At 47.5% G+C, this 16,957-nt stretch overlaps 1 protein-coding gene across 17 annotated transcripts in view; it reads right to left on the bottom strand.

Annotated features, from left to right (window-relative positions):
• Nucleotides 1-16,957, bottom strand: part of RBFOX1 (RNA binding fox-1 homolog 1) — a 1,793,461-nt gene that overhangs the window by 1,317,528 nt on the left and 458,976 nt on the right. For 2 of the 17 annotated variants that reach the window (XM_075010529.1, XM_075010528.1), the window contains exon 2: nucleotides 5,166-5,291. The exons of the other annotated variants lie outside the window; for them this stretch is intronic. The gene's annotated coding sequence lies outside the window, so the exon portion shown is untranslated. The remainder of the gene's footprint in view (nucleotides 1-5,165; nucleotides 5,292-16,957) is intronic. 17 annotated transcript variants of the gene reach the window in all.

Here is a 16,957-nt window from a genome sequence, read left to right as displayed (position 1 = left end):
CAGACTGTCATTTCGACCCTCAGGAGGAGTCCATATGGAGTTGTTCTTGTGCTGCTGCTAGGAGAGTGTGTGTACTGGTGTGCTGTTCAGTGTTGTGTTAAAAGTATTGTTTGAGTTGGAGATGGTGAAAGTAGGCTTCTGGATCACCGCAGATTGCATCATGTTTGTGGGGGTGGTGGGGCAAAAAGAAAGTCCATGAGATAGGACAGACTTCTGCTGAGCTGAGTGTGTAGTTGGATAGATTGAGGATATTGCTGGGTGAGTTAGTGGTACTACATTGCTATTTGCAGGGAAGCTATGCGGTCATGTACTACACGTGGTTGGAAAATGTCCCCACTGAAGGAAGAGAGAATTCAATTATTTTAAGAAGAGTGAGAAGGCACTACACACCTTGGTAGACTAATAATCCCCTTCCTCAAATTGTTAACTAATTATATGTAGCACCCTTGAAGGCAACAAAAATAAAATCCCCCCCAGAACCCTCATTGTTTTTATGGCAGTGCTAACTTAAATGCAGTACATCTTCAAAACATTTTGGTGATAGAAACTTGAGGGATGTCTAAATCATATTACATATCGACTTAAAGGCAACAATGGTGAAAAATGAGGAACCACATTAAGAATACAGTAAACCCTTGAGTGTGCCTAGCTGCTTGCAGCTGCAGGCTGCATGGCTGGGGGTAAGGGGCCACAGAGCAGGTGAAAGTTAACTTTGTTTAACTCATGTTAAAGTGATGTGCCACTTGAAGCTGCCTATTTCAAGGGTTTACTGTATTTAAAAAGTTTCTAGGAGTCTTAGCATTGACAGAAGGAAGGGGAGTGTTTCAAGTGGGAAAGAAAGTCAGGGAGTTCCAAAAAAGCTTATCTTCTATATCAGGTAATTTAAGTGTAAGGTTTTTCCTGAAGGTTTTTTAAACTTAATCCCAGATTCCCCAGTGTTAAACTCACATTTCTGAAACATGAGGCTTATCTGCACAATACTTTGGATCTGCATAACTAGCAAGGAGCTAGTGCTTTGATTATCAGACCTATCAACTACCACATGAACTTATTCTACAGTGTTTCACCTGTCAATTACCAAAGAAGTAAGAATAACTTTAGCTTGGTATATGCAATAATCTACACAAACTACAGAGCAAACAGAGCAAGATAATTTGATGCAAGACAGTGGGCAGTTCACTTGACTTCTCTAGGACTAGTGACCTGAAACTTTTTTAAAGTGCTTTGAAATATCTGGAAGAAATATGGCATGCGATTGAAAAAAAGAAAAAATAGATTATAACCCTGTTTTAGAGGGACTGCATCTGCTGTAAGAGCTGTGCTTTCATTTAGTAGCACTTTTCCTGAATTCAGATTTTAAGGCCTCTTAAAATGCAACCTTGCCATAGTGCTCACAAAAACCTGAGCAAATTTAGGCTGCTGGTGTTCCAATAGCCCCTGGTCATTGGCCAGTACAACCGAAGGGAGGGTCTTTGGAGCTAAGACATGAGCCACCCACCACTTGACTTTTGATTATGGCTTCAAGAGACCCACTGATTTCTAGCTAGGTTTGATGCTGCTATAGGAGACAAAAAATGACATGCCAAGCAGGCATAGGTAACACTGAGGCATTGCCTAGCTTGCTGACCAATGACACACTATTTACAATGTGTTTCATGACTAGGGCTCGGAGAGGCTATGGTTACACTCACAGTAACAATGGTAAGGTTAAAAGGCCTCATCCACTATGTCAGACAAGCCACAGAATCTCACTTTGGGGGCACGGGGCAGCAACATCAAGACTTAGACTTAGGTCCGCCTGTGCATCTGGGCACATTGGGCAACAAGTGCTCGCCAGCAATTTTGGTCAGCTGCGAATAATTCCGCCTCCTCCCATGATATACCAATGTTTAATAAGTCTTCCTTAAATGTGGTGGGCCAGGTCTGGAGTGGCCTGCCTCTCTTCCTTCTTCCCTCTGCCGGTATCCATCTCATTGCAGTCTTTGGGTGCAGCTGATCTGGCAGACGCAGAATGTGTCCAGCAAACTGCACTCTGTCACGATATCCTGCAATGCCTGTGACCCGCATCTTTGTAGTATCTCCAAAGCATCAAGACCCATGATGAAATATCCACACGTCTAAACTCTTGTTCCAGGGGTTAATTTCAACGGTTAAGTGTGTTCCACTCCACCCTGGTCTGAATTTGCCCATCTTGAGCTTTCAAGCTTTGGTCTTTAATACCCTTTTCTGCTAATTTAAGCATGATTGAATTACAGACTTCTCTTTCCCACCCATGTAATCATTAAGTAACCTCTTAGATTCATAGATTCTAAGGCCAGGAGGGACAATTGTGATCTTCTAATTTGACCTATATAGCAAAGGTAGCATACCTTCTTCAGAATAATTCCTAAAACAGACAGCGTAGGCCAACCTCCAAACTTCAAGTTTAATGTTCAAATGGTCAGTGATTAAAAAATCCAACATGAATCCAGATAATGACAAAAATAATTAACCACTAGAACCTTTAAAAATTAAACAATATTTTCAATCCAGATTTATAGTATTTGGCTTCACTTTCCAGCCATTGGATCATGTTATCCCTTTCTCTACTCTTTTGAAGAGCTCACTATTCAACATTTGTTGTGTATGTAGGTACTTACTGACTAATCAAGTCACCCCTTAACCTTTTCTTCATTAAGCTAAATAGATGGAGCTCCTTGAGTCTGTTACAAGGTATATTTTAATCCTTTAAATTATTTTTATGACTCTTCTCTGAACTCTTGCCAGTGTATCAACATTGTTCTTGAATTGTGGGTACTAGCACTGGACACTAATCAAACAGCAGCTGCACCAGTACCAAAAAGTATTTTTTCTACTCTCAAAATTCCCCAGTTTATGCATCCCAGGATTGTATTAGCTTTTGGGACCACAGTTTTAGGCAGAGCTAATGATCTTCCATGCCCCCAAAACTCCCATCTCTGCTTACTAGGATTGAGTCCTCTATCTTGTAAGTAGGGCCTACATTCTTTGCTTCCAGATTTATACATTTAGATATATTAAAACACATATTGTTTGCTTGTGCTCAGTATACCAAGCTAAGCAAATAATCACTGACTTGTCCTCATCATTTACTTGTCCCCCAATTTCTGTATGTGCAAGTTTTGTATGTTGATTTTGTATCCCCCCTGCCAAGACAAAGGATGTTAAATACAATTAGAACTGATCCTTGCAGAACCCGATAGGAAGCAAACTCACTCAGGGACAATTACCCACTTAATTACATTTTGAGACCTACCAGTTAGCCAACTGCTACAGCATTTAAAGTGGGCCATGTTAAATTCATATTCTAGCTTAATTAAAATGTTGTGCAACATGTCACATACTATACAGTAATCTATTACATCACCCTTTTTAATCTTTACTTCCAAAACCTGTGTTCTCTACAGAAAAAAGATAAGTTTGGCAGAATCTATTTTCCAGAATAGATGTTGATTTGTATTAATCACTTTCCTGTAATTTGTTATTGAGTCCCATATGAGCTGCTTGACTATCTTTCCCAGGATCAATAGGTTAGGTTGACAGGCCTGTAATACCCGGGACATCCCAGGTTCCGTTTCAAAAAAGTTGGCTTGCTTAACTTTCTTCCAGGCTTTTGGACCCCTCCCAATACTTCATTGCTTATTGAAGATCATGATTAAACAGTCAGTCGTCTTATGGACTCTTAACACTAGTTATTCGGGTTTGTTTAAATACATTGTAAATAGCAGAATGAGAAGAGTGTTATCACCTTATGATGACAGAATTACATCATCTGCTTTTCTTCAAGTACAGAACAGAAACACTTCTGCTTTTCCTGCATTATTGCCAATAATTCTACCATCTCCACCTATGGACCAATATGCTTATAGAATCATAGGACACTGCAACCAGAAGGGACCTTGAAAGGTCATTGAGTCCAATCCCCTTGCCTCACAGCAGGGCCAAGTGTAACTGCACACAGGCAGACTTGAACATAGAACCTCTGGAGCTTACTGCAGGTGCCTCTACATCTTGTCTAATGCTCTTAAGTATCTCTGGTGACAGAGATTCCATAACCTCCCTAGGCAATTTATTCCAGTGTTTAACCACCCTGAGAGTTAGGAAAAATTTTCTAATGTCTAGCCTAAACATTCTATGCTGCAGTTTAAGCCCATTGCCACTTGTCTAGTCCTCAGAGGCCAAGGAGGATAATTTTTAATTTTCCTCCCCTCTCCTTATAACCCTTTCAGGTACTTGAAATCCACTATCGTGTCCCCTCAGAATCTTCTCTTTTCTAAACTAAAGAAGTTACTTCTCTCAGTCTTCCCTCATCTCACGTTCTCTAGAACTTTAATCACTTATTGCTCTTCTCTGAACCTTCTTCCATTTCTCCACATCTACCTTGAAATGTAGTGCCCAGAACTGAATAAAATACTTCAAGCAAGGTCTAATCAGTGCTGAGTTGAGTGGAAGGATGGACTTCCTATGTCCTGCTCTCAAAGCATCCCCGAATCATGTTTGCTCCCCCGCCCCACAACAGCATGACACCACTGACTTTTATCTTGTCATCTACTACAACCCCCTAAATCCCTTTCTACAGCACTCCTTCCTAGACAGGAGTTTCTTTTTCTGTGTATAAAGCTGATTGCTTAGGAAGGAATAGAGTCCTATGCTCTCAGAATTATTTTTTAATCTATTACAGTAAAACTCCTTGTTGTCTTTAACTGCTGGATATAGGATACCCAAGGAAGAAGGTCAGTGGGACAAAACTTCTACAAATTCCTAAATTATTTACATTCATTACTATCAATGAGCTTGTTCTCCTATTTATTATATATTCTAATTGTCTATTCCTATTCTAAGAAGTTTGGCTTTCTAGCCAGCAAGGTCTTGTTCCCCAACTGTGATCCTGTGGCATTCAATAGATATTCTTAAATTATTCTCAAATATCATTCACATTTTTTCCTAACTTCTTCCACCTAGCTGATTTGGCTCAATTGTTTTCATCACTCAGAAACTGACTTTTACAGTACCAAGTTTTGTAGGTCTTCATGTTCTTGTAGATAACCAAAGAACTCTCACACCAAGCTAGGAGTGGGCAATAAGCCTCCTGCAGGCCAGCCACAGTTCACTCCTGTTAGCCCCAGTTGAGGCAAGAGAAGCTTTACCTGTTTCTGCAGATATGGTTGGTAGCGTTTCCTGTGGACTGATGTTCCTGGCTAATGGGTGCTGTGGAAGTAGTGCAAACCATATCTCCCAATGGCCTGGAATGGTGCTCTGCTGCGAGTCGTCATCTAAATAGAATGCATCAGTCATCACAATTGAGGATTTGGAGGAGTTTCCCAAACCTGAGCCAAAGAATTCAGTTTTTCCTGAATTACTTTATTGTCCTTGGCTGTTTCTACATATGCTCCTTTCTTCCAAAGTGGCATGCTAATAAGTGTCCCAATTATGCTCATGAGGCATGGATGCAAATTCCCCATGCCTCATTAGCATGAAGTCACATGATTTGGAGTCCAGAAGAATATCTTCTGGACTCCAAAATGCTGTTCAGAAGCATGGCCCCCAGGGGGGTCTTCTGGAAGGAAGTCCTTCTAGAGGCCCCTTCTTCCCAAAAATTTTCAGGAAAGGGCCTCCGGAAGACCCCCAGGGGCCACACTTCTTAACGGCATTTTGGAGTCCAGAAGATGTTCTTCTGGACTCCAAATCATGTGACCTTATGCTAATGAGGCACAGGGAATTTGCATCTGCCCCTCATTAGCATATTTTGGACCATTTATTAGCATGCCACTTTGGAAGAAAGTGGCATATGTAGAAACAACCCTTGAGTGCTTGGTTAGCATCTTCATCTAGTGGCCACAATGGTTGTTCAGTAAGCTTCCTGCTTCTGATGTACTTAAAATTGCTACTGGATTTTGATTATTTTTCACACTTGATCGAATTCATCCACTTTTTTTAAAATAGTGCATTTTCATCTCACTGCTTCTTTTACTTGGTTAAGCTATGGTGACACTTTTTTGGTTTTCTTACTAAGCTTTATAGTGTGGAGGTATATATTTAAGTTGAGCCTCTACAATGGTGCCTTTGAAGAGTTTTCGTGAAATCCTTTCAGGCTGCATTTTTGGCACTATAACTTTTCATTTCTATTTATACCTCATTTTTGTCGTTCCCCTTTCTGAAATGAAATGCCAATAGTAGTGGGCTGCTACAGGGATGTTAAATTTTATTATGGTCACTATTTCCAACCATTCCTACTATATTCATCTGTTGGATCAAATCCTGTCCTAGCTGAACCACAATCATTCTCCTAGTTCTTTTCTGAACCCACCTGCCTTATCAAGAGCCTTTTTGAAGTGTTGACACCTCATGTGGACAAAGTATTCAAATGGTCTCCCTAATGTGCTATCCAAAGGGAATATTACCTCCCTATTCCTACATAGTCTCCTGAATCTTGGAGGACTTTCCAAGGATTAAGACAGCGCAGAATCCAGCCCTATGGTTTCATTGTAGTTTGTCTGGACTACTGTCTATTCAGATTACTGTTGAATGTATTTACTATTGAACAGGAGGAAAGCATAAATGATTTTAAAGTATATTTGCATTCCACAGAATAAAAATAGTTTTCTCAGCATTTTAAATGCAATAATGTTCTTTGGTGGTAGAATGCCTCACTAAAACTTAGTGAATTACTTTACTATTCACAAAATGGATCAGAGATTGTATCTTTCTGTAGAGGTATTTAAATATTATGTAGCCAGAATTATGTTTATAGACTTCAGTCTGAACATTAGCCATCAAAAGCGAATTTTTTCCCCTCATACTTATGCTCAGAAGTATTCAGAGTAATCAGCCCAGGAAATGAATGGACTACTGTGAAGGAACAAAACAAGTTTTGTTGCTACAGAATATATTAAACATGCAATTATCTAAATCTGATTGTTAGTACTTGATACCAATTCCCCTTCCCAAATTCATCCTAATAATTCTTTCAATATCTTTGACTGCAGTCCAATTGGTATCTGTTGCTGCTCCCTCCCTCCCTCGGGCTTGGGCTCGGACTCAGGGCTGTTTCACTACTGCATAGGTTACTAGGATTTGGCTGGATCCTGAGCTCTGAGGCCCTTGCAGCCAGCCAGCACTTACACTAGGCTCCAGCTGGAAGCTGGCCAACTGCAAAGTAAAGGCTCTTGTTCCAGGGCTGATCCAAAGAAGGCTGGCCCAGGCCAGCAGCAGATGTGTAGACATACCCCAAGGTTTCCATGTCTCTGCACTTTCCCCACTTCCTGAAGAAAAGCTAGCTCCTCTGCTGTTCACTTAGTGTATTCAATTCAAGGGAAACTGTTCCATGATATGTGAAGTGGCAAGGTTAAGAGGCATAAGGTTGGACCAGGAGGTAAGGACACTGTGCATCTGTTTCCCCACATGTAAAAATGGAGGGAAGTAATCACAGCCTTGGGAGGTTGGTTATCAGTTAATGTTTTCAGCATGCTATATGTGGTAAGAGTTTGTACGTGCACACGAGTGCTGTGATTGTATGGGAGGATCTGACGACATAATGGTGAAAGCAAGAGTGACAAGTCAGATTACAGTAAGTAAATACAAGCGTTATCTGAAGAAAGGAAACATGGGGTGGAGAACAACTAACATCGGAAAGCAATGTGAAGAAAGAAGTTTCCTTTTTTCTTTGTAAGGCAGCAAGCAGCTAAAAATGAAAGTTAGTAAGAACATTGATATTGACAAGACAGTGCTAGAAATGGAAGGAAAAAAGTGGTAAATAAACTGACACAGGAAAGAATCTTCTAGGATACTGATTTTTTTATAAAGTTTATGCTTCTCTATTTTAGTGTACTTTCCACAAAACATCCTATAACAGAAGAAACCTACTTTATCCCTTGAAGGGAATGAAAGGGCTGCCACTGACTTTATTGGACCTGGTACCTGAACCCAAATTTTGGGGCCCCTGGATTTTGAGAATATTTACCATTAAAAGCCAATTGTGGTTATTTTGGAGTCTAGCATTATAAAATAAAGTAATATAATCTATACTTCTGAAGTGAAACTGTAAGTTTCATTATCAAAACAAAAAGCAGTCAAGTAGCACTTTAAAGACTAGCAGAATGGTTTATTAGGTGAGCTTTCGTGGGACAGACCCACATCTTCAGACCATATCCAGACCAGAACAGACTGTTCTGGTCTGGATATGGTCTGAAGAAGTGGGTCTGTCCCACGAAAGCTCACCTAATAAACCATTTTGCTAGTCTTTGAAGAGCTACTTGACTGCTTTTTGTTTTGATAGTGTATAGACTAGCACGGCTTACTCTCTGTAATTTTCATTGTGGATGTTTCTGTAACTCTCTTGAATGGATAGGGTTAACACTTACCTCTGGGAGAGGTGATCCCAATTTGTCTAGTCTCTACCCTTTTACCTGTCCAGTTTAGGTGACCCTTCCTGGAGCTGAAGCTCCTGCTGGCATAGCTGTCCAGGTCACTGACACACACAAGCTACCTCACCTCAATAAGGAATGTACCATGAGGAAAGCAAGAGCTGCATCAAGACTCTTCACAGATATTTGTGAATGCCATATGGGATGAAGCTGAAACTGCAGATCTTTGACACAAATGTGAAGAGAGTGTTCTCATGTATAGATGTAAGACCTGGCATACTAAAAAGTATTCAAATCACAAGCTGAAGACACCATTTGATGCAAAGGATGTAACTCAGGCAAGACTGTCACAAATGAGGAGCTTTGTTCCAAAGCAGGACAAGAAAAGCTATTGCCATTCAAATCAAGAGAAGAAAGTGGGGATGGCTAGGCCCCACTCTCAGAAAACTGTCGCCCAGCATAGGTCCTTCAACCTGTCACATGGAACCACAAGCAAAAGAAAAGCCATGGAGTAGATCTACGGAGACTGAAGGACAACTGAAATATTCCTGGAGTCAGCTGGAAGTTCGGTGTCAGGACAGAGTGAAGTGGAGGAGACTTGTAAATCTTTGCTCCAGCCAGAGTACACAGGTTTCAAACCCAAAGTCTGAAATGGACACAACCGTCAGGTTGGTGGGGTCCTAGAAACCACACTTTGTCATTTAACTATGCTAAATGTGCAAAGACCCCAGGCAGAGCAGGCGACCTCCAGTTCTGCTGTGAAAAGAGACAGATGGCTGTCCAAAATTCTGTGGAATGGTGCAGTCACCAGGGCTTGGAGGGAAAGCAGAATGAAGAATCATTTTGCAATTCAACATGATAGTGCTTAGATTTTTTTCCTCCTGAAATGAAGATTGTTGACTCAAATTGGTTTGATTTTGGACCCTGCTTTCCATGCAAGACCAGCTAGGGAAAAAAAAAAAACTTGTAGCACAGTTTCTGGTTTTATAAGTGTGACATTGCTGGTGTGAGTCATACATTGGAGATGCATGGCAATGACTTCCCGTAGTTAAAATGGAGCTTCACAAAGTCAGCAGAGCTGCAGAGAGCAGCTGTAATTTCTCCTGCCAGTCAAGCAGCTTCTCCCCTATCTGAGGGCCAAGCCTGCATGGATTAGTGATGGCAGCTTGTGAAGAACTGAAAGCAGAGGCTAGAGGGAGAGATTGAATGAGATGCTGAGGACAGAGAGAATGAGTAACCGGGAATGAAAAAAGGGGGACAGGGTGGAATTAGAGAGGCAAATAGGAAAAGGAGATTAATGAGGGAGACTGCCCCAGGATCCCACTTGTTCAACACCATGCTTGCTAACCATTCCTCTGCAAGAGCACTATTTTGAGGGTGGTGGTGCAGCAGCTATGCATACAGAGACACCCCTTGTTCTTCCTTTCCCCTGATTATCAGGGAGTGAGGAGGAAGTACACAGATTGTGAATTCCTCCTCTGCTCCCTCCCCTCACCAGCAAGGAGTAAGAGGCATACACACAAGCCATGTACTTTTCCCCTCACTCCCTGACAGTCAGGGGAAAAGGAAGAACAAGCAGCAGCATCCTGGCATGCACAGCTGCTGTCTCCCCTGCCCCTGCCCTTCTGAAATGGCCACACTTACTCCTGTCAACACTTCCACTACGAACCTTTTTGGGTATGACCAGCTCCCCAATGCCCTAAATCCTCCAGGTCCTCTACTTCTCCTTCCCACATGCATTCTAAATCCAAAGTTGTTTGTCCATCAACCTCACACCACCCACACCCCCATTCCTCCCCCAGCTAGCTCTTGCCAGCCTCATTATCCACTGTCCCTCCTTCCCATTTGGGAAGACATGCCTTAGAAACAGTGAAGTTTGGTGGGGAAGAGAAGAAATTCCTGGGGGGCATGAGGCAACCCAGCCCCCCACCACAATAAAGGGCCAGCCCTCAGCCCCTGCCATTTCACATGGGCAACCCTGCACATCCATGATAGAAAGCAGGCAGCTGGCAAAGGCCCATGTGGAACTAGCTGTCTCCAGCAAAGGTGTGTGGGTTGGAGAGGAGGAGGGAGTCAGATGAGGGGCTGGCGGTGCCTAGCTTTGGGTGAGGGGAGGGGCTCAGGAAGGCAGCTGGTCTGCAGTTAGAAAGGGGGAGGTGCATGATGGTTTCTCAAAAAAATCAAATGGGGGGGGCCTGATGCCAAAGTTTTGGGAACCACTGTTCCAAGGGATTCAGGGAATAGGTTACTGCCTCCCTGCACATGGTTCCATAATGTTATGGGACATGAATGGAGGTAATTAGTGAAAATCCATTTCTTGCTATTGATACAAGTGACAGTCACACAAAACCTGGCAGGTATGGAAAAAATGCCAGTTAAATTCTAATGGGTTTTCAGCCACTATAGCTCTGTAGCAAATATTCATGCCTGGTTTTCATCTTAGCCAGCTTGTCAATCATGCAGCACTAATAAGTAAAGTTCCACGTAGTTTGGAAAATAAGATATCAGTATTTTGGCTGTCCCTGATGGCATGCAATACACAACATGAATCACTTATTTCATGTGTATAGTACCACTGAAGTAAGTTTGTGTCTCCTTGCAAATTAAGATGTGTTTCTAGCAGTAGTTTATTTATTAACTGGAGTAATTTATCTCCAGCATGTTACTCATGTTTTTCTCAGGTCTCTCAATTTCTCTTTACTTGCAATTTATAAGCTACCATTACTGCCAAGATTGCTATCATTGCTAGTGTTATTATGATGGTTTATTAGCTTTATCATCTTGAACACAGTTGCTGCCAAAAATCACATATTTACCTTCAAACCGAATTAATGCATGCTTTTGCTGAGCCATATGTCTCTGTATATGAGATGAGGGAGCTGTAACTGATCTCACAACAATAAGATCTTTTACAATTTGCCTGCCATATCATTCTAAATACCTCACATGCTTATTGGACTAGAACCAACAATAAAAAAGCCAAGAGAATACGTAGTATGCATTAAACAAGTGATAGTATTTAGCCTTTAAGAATGAAGAGCTCCATAGGTTTTGGTGTAACTTCTTTTAAAGGAAACCCAAATGCTTGGGGCCACAGAGGCAGAGTTACAGAGATCCCCTTGCAGATTGTACTTTTTCCCTCCACCTCAAGCTATTCCTAATTGTGGAAATTCCATCCCAAAACTGACTTGTAGGACCATCATCTCCCCAGAAAGCAACTTCTACTACAATACCCATGTTGAGTGATTCAACCAGATAACGTTAAAAGAATCAGATTTGCTGGATATTTCTTTGGACCTACAATTTCATTGCCAGGTGACAAACAAAAAAAGCAGTCAAGTAGCACTTTAAAAACTAACAAAATAATTTATTAGGTGAGCTTTTGTGGGACAGACCCACTTGTTCAGACCATAGCCATACCAGAACAGACTCAATATTTAAGGCATAGAGAACCAAAAATATTAATCAAGGTTGACAAACCAGAAAAAAATTATCAATGTGAGCAAATCAGAGAGTAGAGGGTGGGGGAGGGGGAAGTCAAGAATTTGATTGAGCCAAGTTTGCAAAAGAGCTCCTATAATGACCCAGAAAATTTGCATCCTGGTTCAAATCACGTGTCAAATTTGACTATAAAAGAGTTCAGCAGCCTCTTTCCAAAGTAGTGTGACAATTCCTCTTCAGTAACATGCAAACTGTTAAGTCATTAACAGAAAGGCCCACTCCATTAAAATCTCAGCTGACCAGTTTGTGGATGGGGAGTGTTTGTCTGTTTTATGCTCATTAAGTAAAGAGAAAAGAATTGGAACCCTGAAAGAGAGAGACTTCAAACTCTTAGACAAAGAGTTACATTGCTTGCTTACAAAGTTAGACAAAAACAATGATAGTTTCAGTACGTTACTAAAAGTGTCTCAATTTTACTGTATAATAAAACTGGAATATAAATATTGTACACATTTCAGTGTATAATACTATAAACCTATGGAATTTTATTTACCAGCTTCACTAGTGCTTTTTTTGTAACTGCTAGATAAATATCTGGATGACCTGATACCCCTCTACATATCCCTACTTGAAGAGTATTAGTATATAGACCATATTCATCCCTCAACCCCATCTTAATTTGTCATATTTAAGTTCCTAGAGCCGTGTCTACACGTGCATGCTACTTCGAAGTAGCGGCACTAACTTCAAAATAGCGCCCGTCACGGCTACACGCGTCGGGCGCTATTTCGAAGTTAACTTCGACGTTAGGCAGCGAGACGTCGAAGTCGCTAACCCCATGAGGGGATAGGAATAGCGCCCTACTTCGACATTCAACGTCGAAGTAGGGACCGTGTAGTCGTTGCGCGTCCTGCAACGTCGAAATTGCTGGGTCCTCCATGGCGGCCATCAGCTGAGGGGTTGAGAGACGCTCTCTCCAGCCCCTCAGCTCAATGGTGGCCGCATGGAGCGGGCCCTTAAAGGTCCCCTCCCCCTCCCTTCCTGTGCAGGAAGCTGAGGGAACGTGCAGGCGGCAGCCCAGACACGTGGCCAGCCTGCACGTTCCTCAGCCACCCACCCAGCTGCGATGGCTGCCCGGCAGCCCCCCCAGCGCCCCCAGGGGACTCCCCCCAAGGGGAGCCAGGGCAGCCAGCCCAGCCAGAAGGGCAGCCAGGCTGGCAAGCGGCAGCAGGGCCCCTCCTGGACGGAGGCCGAGCTGCGGGACCTGCTGGGGCTCTGGAGCGAGGAGGAGGTGCTCCAGGTAATGGGGGACAAGAGGCAGAATGAGGATGCGTTTGCTCGGCTGGCCGATGGCCTGGCTGCCCGGGGTCACCCTGCCCGCACTCCTGATCACGTCAGGAGTAAGGTGAAGGAGCTGCGGCAGGGTTACTCCCGGGCCTGGGATGCGGCCAGCCGATCTGGGGCCGCCCCCGTCACTTGCCCCTTTTACAGGGAGCTCAGGGACATCCTGGGCCCCTGGCACACCTCCTCCCCTCCGGCCACCCTTGATACCTCGGCCGAGGAGCCCCAGCAGGCCCTGCAGCCGGAGTCCGCCCCGGACGTAAGCCCCGCACCCCGGGGGCCCCCCCCCAGAGCCCACCCCCGGGACATCGCGGCAGGAGGAGGAGGAGGAGGAGGAGGGGGGCTCCTCCTCTGCAGAATCCGGGCTGCAGATCCTCCTCCTGCCATCCCGGAGCAGCAGCCGGGCCTCCACCCCCCAGGGATCTCCAGACCATGGGACTGGACCGACAGGTAGGTACCCCCCTCTGGTGTACACCCCTGGGCTTGAGGGGCGGGGGGGTAATAGATATGTGTCCAGGGCCCCCCACATGCTCACATGGCCATGGCCCCAAGGACAGCAGGGCCATGGCCCTCACAGCAGTGCATCAGCCCCTGCAGCCACCCACCCCGCACGACAGTGCCATGCCCCATCCCCAGGGCAGGGGGGAGCGGAACCTTGAGGGGCCCCCGGGAGGAGCAGGTGGGACACCCCGCAGCAGCAGCAGCAGCATGTGATGGAGTGGGGGGGAGTGCAAAAGGGAGACTCAGGCTACATATGAGCAACAAGAGCCGAATAGCTCCCAGGGGCAAAGGAGGATCCTGGGGCTACAGCTGGCAGGTGACACCTCTGCCCTGAACAAACAGGAGGGAGGAGCCGAGCTGGCTTGGAATTGGTGGGGGGAGGGCGAGGGCCACAGGTAGAGGCTAGGGGAAGGGAGAGCTGGAAGGCAGCCAGCCTGAGGAGGGGGAAAGCTGCATCCCAGAGGGGCCCCCCTTCGGGTCTTCTCCCCACGACGGGTTGGAAGGACTGTCTCTTCTGACAGCTAGTGCTGTCACTCCTGGGAGAAACTGGGCATCTGTGGCCTAAGAAACCTCTCCTGCTGTCAGACCCTGCGGGGTGAAGTGAGAGTCGCTCCCACCAGGGGACAGGGTGCAGGGCAGGGGGACCCCTGAACCCCATCCATCACAGCAGCATCTCCCGGGGATGGGGATGGGGAACCTGCAGCACAGGGCTGGGGGGACAAAGGCCATGGCTCGGGGCCCACACTAATGCCTGTCTCCATTCTTCTTCCCCCCATCCTCTCCTGTGTCCCGCACCTGCACCATCAGAAGGACCGGAAGAGAGCGCCGGCGAGGCATCAGTGGTCCCGGAGGGCTCTCCGGGACCATCGCTCTAGGCCAGCCCCTTGGCCGAGGACCGACCGGCCCCACGGCGGGCTAGACGGCAGACCCCGCACCACCACCAGCCGACGGCGACGGACCCCCAGCTGCTGGCCATCCACCGACGGCAGCTGGAGGTCACGGAGCAGCACCTGCAGCTGCAGGAGCGGGCACTGGCCTGGCGCCAAGAGGCATGGGGGGCCTACATGGAGACTTTCAACCGCCTGGTGGACTACCTGGCCCCCCGTGCCGCGCCAACCGCCGCAGCGCCCGCCGTGTCTGCTCCACCAGCCGCACCACCAGCTGCTCTGCCCATCGCCGTCCCGTCCGCCGTCGCCCCGCCACCCACCGCCGAGGGCCGGAGCGCCGAGGGACCCCTGGAGCCAGCTGAGACTCGCCAGGCATATCTTCCGGTCCGGCCCGCCCCAGCCAGCCCAGGACAGGGCTGCGGCCGCGGCGGGGCTCCCGGCCACCCACGCCCAGTGCCGGACTGTAGGGGCGAGGGGCCCGGGACGTGGCCCCCCGCCCTTGTATATAGTTTACACTTATTTGTTTGTGCCCCCCGTTTGCCCCGTCCCCCCCATGTAAATAGTTCTCCCCTTTATCCTCCCTGGTTTTCTTTTTATTAATGAGGACACTTGTTTGTGACGATTGTTTTATTTGTACATATGACTTTGTTTCCACATGTTGTATATAGTTTGTTCTTGTTTCATATATTTACAGTTAAAAAAAAAGTTCTCAAAGAAAAAGAAGTTTAAGTTCAGCCACAAGTGCGTGCTGTCATTTGTCCAGGAAAAGTGGGAGGGGGGGTGCGGTTGGGTGCTCCATGGTGTGGGCGTTGGGGCAGGAGTTTGGTGGAGGAACGGGCGGGTAGTGGGGGGCCTGGGCAGAGTTCACCCCGCGGCCTCTTCATCGAAGTGGGCCCGCAGGGCCTCCCGGACCCGGGTCCCTTCGGGGTCCACCTGCCGACTGGGGGCAGCGGGTGGCTGCACGTCGGCCCTGCCGGCCTCCACAGCCCAGCCCTGGAAAAAGGTCTCCCTTGCTCTCCACCAAATTGTGCAGGGCGCAGCAGGCTCCCACAATCAGGGGGATGTTGTTGGGGCCCGCATCCAGGCGGGTCAGGAGAGATCTCCAGCGTCCCTTCAGGCGGCCAAATGAGCGCTCCACCACCTGGCGCGCGTGGTTCAGGAGCTCGTTGAAGCGCTCCTGGCTAGCGGAGAGATGGCCCGTGTACGGGTGCATGAGCCACGGCCGGAGGGGGTATGCCGCATCTGCGATGACGCAGAAGAGCATGGTGGTGTCCCCCAGAGGGATCTCCCGCTGGGGGATGTAGGTCCCCGCCTCCAGCCGGCGGCACAGGCCCGAGTTCCGGAAAACCCGGGTGTCGTGGGTGCTGCCAGGCCAGCCCACATAAATGTCCTGGAAACGTCCTCGGCTGTCCACCAAGGCCTGGAGGACGACAGAATGGTAGCCCTTGCGATTCAGGTATCGTCCTCCACTGTGATGCGGGGCGCGGATGGGGATGTGAGTCCCATCCAGAGCCCCGAAGCAGTTGGTGAAGCCCAGGGTGGCAAAGGCGGCAATGGTGGCATCTGGGTCCCCCAGCCTCACGAGCCTGTTCAGGAGCATGGCGTTGATGGCACGCACAACCTGCAGAGAAAGCACATGGGACAGCACCAATGAGGGGTGAGCAGGGTGTGCGTGGCCCTGCCCTGCCCTTGCCTCCTCTGCCCGTGCCCCCCTCCCCTGCCCGGCCCTCCTCTGCCCTCCCCCGCCCTGGCCTCCCCCGCCCTCCCCTCCCCTGCCCTCCTTTGCCTGGGCCCCCCTCCCCTGCCCTGCCCTCCCCCCGTGGGTTCTCTTACCTCCATGAGGACAGCCCCGATGGTGGCCTTGCTGACACCAAACTGCTGCCCCACAGATCGGTAGCTGTCGGGAGTGGCCAGCTTCCAGACAGCGATGCCGACCCGTTTCTCCACAGGGAGGGCACGCCGCATGGCAGTGTCCTGGTGCCTGAGTGCGGGGGTGAGCCACTGGCACAGCTCCAGAAATGTCTGCCGGCTCATCCTGAAGTTCCTGAGCCAGCGGTCGTCGTCCCACTCCCCAAGCACCAGCCGCTCCCACCAGTCGGTGCTGGTGGGGTAGCTCCACAGCCGCCGGCGTGTGAGGCGGGGGGGGCAGGGTGCTGCAGGGTTGGGGGTTGAGCCCTGCTGCCCTGGGGGCAGCTCCTCCTCCAGGGTAGCAAGGAGGTGCTCAGCTGCCTCCCGCATGGCATGGAGCAGGGCAAGCCCTGCTCCTTCCGGGAGGGCTGGGTGGACCTCTGGCTGCTGCTGCTGCTGTTGCTAGGGGTTCATGACTGCGGCGCCCGGGGCCTGTGTGCTTATGGCTCCTCAGACCGCGTGCTGTGCAGGCTGAGTGTGTCTGGGAGGGGCCCTTTA

The sequence above is a fragment of the Carettochelys insculpta genome, chromosome 16 (genome assembly GCF_033958435.1).
Source record: "Carettochelys insculpta isolate YL-2023 chromosome 16, ASM3395843v1, whole genome shotgun sequence".
Classification (NCBI taxonomy): domain Eukaryota; kingdom Metazoa; phylum Chordata; order Testudines; family Carettochelyidae; genus Carettochelys; species Carettochelys insculpta.
This window is presented reverse-complemented; position numbering and strand designations above follow the sequence as displayed.